This window comes from Berghia stephanieae, chromosome 11 (assembly GCF_034508935.2).
Source record: "Berghia stephanieae isolate SIO BIC M18660-M18661 chromosome 11, UCSD_Bste_1.3, whole genome shotgun sequence".
NCBI classification, from domain to species: Eukaryota; Metazoa; Mollusca; class Gastropoda; order Nudibranchia; family Aeolidiidae; genus Berghia; species Berghia stephanieae.
This window is the reverse complement of record NC_088370.1, coordinates 35362677-35365176: the sequence shown is the minus strand read 5'-3', so window position 1 is coordinate 35365176 and position 2500 is coordinate 35362677. Positions and strand designations below refer to the sequence as shown.

Below are 2500 nucleotides of genomic sequence, written 5' to 3'. Positions count from 1 at the left end.
TTTATTCCATGAAATAATGTTTGTGCGGCTATGTGGTCTTGTGGTGTGACACTCGCTTTCGGATCGAAAGGTCCTGAGTTCGAGCCTCGCTCGGCGCATAGTTGAGTCCTTGGAAAAGGCTATTTACTCACAATCTCTCACCGTACTTAGGTGTAAAATGAGTACCTGGCCTTTAATAGCGTTGTACTGTTGGAAGAAAATTGTAATATCGCCTAACAGGCGTCATGTCTTGTTCTACGCGTTATATGTTCCTGTTGACCAGGGACCCCTTGTAAAGCGCTTTGAGCACATTTAGTGGATATTGCGCTATATAGAAGCTCACATTTTTAAAACTGGCACACGTTAAAACAAAAGAAAATAAGAATTTAAAGATTACGTTCAGGAGATGCAATTTAACACACACACACACACACACACACACACACACACACACACACACACATATACACACGATTCGCCTGTGACAACAATGGAAATTAAAATTTCTATGTGTAACAATGAACCTCATCCCATCCCTGCAAAGATAATATTTATAATGGATTGCCTCGTATGCGAGCTTTAACCCTCTCCTTACCACCCATAGGAAAATCGTCACATTCGTTACGATGTAACCGACAATTTCCTCAATCTGATTTCTCTTGTACATCACAAAATTTAATGAAATGCTTTGATTACAGCTGTAAATACTAAACACTGTGTTGTATAGATAGTTCGAAGATGACGTCACTCAGGCCTTTGTTATTGTCTTTGCCATCCGCGTTTGTGAGTTGTTCTCACTAAACTGTATTAACCAGACTATAAAAGTTCAGGGTTACACAGAGTTTGTGTGTTGGTCCGTTATACTTCCGGATGGCAATGTTGTGAACTCCTTGGCCAAGCGCATTCTATCTATAGCTCACTTTTTACTTTTTTGTTTGAGTAAGAAATGTCTATTTTTGTGTTGGGTGGGTGTGAATTTTCGGGGGAAATTCTAAAAATAGCTGGTAAGGAGAGTTAACCAATCTGGAAAATACTCATTCTTGAATAATTAAACAAAAACAACCACCAAATGAAAGTACAAAATGTTCACGATATAGATAGAATGAAATTGACGTCACTACGGTCTTTGTTATTGTTTTTTGCCATCCACGTTGATGAGTAATGCTCACTGAACTGTATTAACCGGACTATAAACGTTCATGGATACACACAGGTTTGTGTGTTGGTCCGTTATACTTCCGGATGGCAATGTTATGAGCTTCTTAGCCAAGCGCATACTACCTATACTCGATAGATAGTATGCAGATGACGTCACTCAGGCCTTTGTTATTGTTTTTGCCATCCGCGTTTGTGAGTTGTTCTCACTAAACTGTATTAACCACACTATAAAAGTTCATGGTTACACAGAGTTTGTGTGTTGGTCCGTTATATTTCTGGATGGCGATGTTGTGAACTCCTTGGCCAAGCGCATTCTATCTATAGATAGTATCGTGGCCTTCGTAAAGTTATGGCCTGACACTGACCAAAAAATGACATCAAAATGCCAGTCTTTTGCCACAAAAGAAAACAAATCGTGAGTTGTATTCAATAGTTCAACCAATGAAATAACTTGTTTCCATGAGCTCTACTAACGACAACTCACTAAGCGGTGCAAAAAAAAAAACAAACAAACAAATAATGACGTCAAACTGCCAGTCCTTTTGGATTTCAGTGTCAGGCTATAACATAACGATGGCTACGATAGTATGCTCTTGGCTAAAAAGCTCACAACATTGCCATCCGGAAGTATAACGGACCAACACACAAACTCTGTGTAACCTATAACGTTTATAGATAGTTCTTAGTTGACGTCACCCGGGTCTTTGTTATTGATTTTTGCCATCCGCGTTTATAATTAATGCTCACTAAACTATATAAACCTGACTATAAACGTTCAGGGATACACACAGGTTTGTGTGTTGGTCCGTTATACTTCCGGATGGCAATGTTATGAGCTTCTTAGCCAAGCGCATACAATCTCTAGTCTGATTAATACTGTTTAGTGAGAACTACTCACAAACGCGGATGGCAAAAAACAAAAACAAAACAATAACAAAGACCCGAGTGACGTCAACTTCATTCTATCTTTATCAATAAGTAAGTCGTATTAAATATATATTTCAACGAAATATCAATTGCTGAAGCGTGAAGAATGGCATTCCATGAGATTCAACCTCTATGGGGGTACGGAACTCCGGTAAGTAAGTAAGTAAAAATTTTTGTTTTATTTTAATTTTTGTTTGTTTTTTTTTTTTTTGTTTTTAAGGTTTTTACTGCGCTTGCAACATGTTTTATTTTAAACATATATTTATTTATTTATTTATTTATTTATTTATTTATTTATTTACTTATTTATTTATTTAATTATTCATTCTTTTTTTAAATGTATTTTTTTTTAAATGTTGTTTGTTTTTGTTTTGTTTTTTCTGTTTTTTTTTTTAAATTCACTGTTTTTATTTTCTTTCTTTTTTTTGTTTTGTTT

The 2500-nt window shown here is 36.0% G+C and overlaps 1 protein-coding gene across 1 annotated transcript in view; it reads left to right on the top strand.

The window, feature by feature from the left end:
- The window catches only part of LOC144956644 (uncharacterized), a 35601-nt gene that overhangs the window by 8439 nt on the left and 24662 nt on the right, over window positions 1-2500 (top strand). The window lies entirely within an intron of this gene.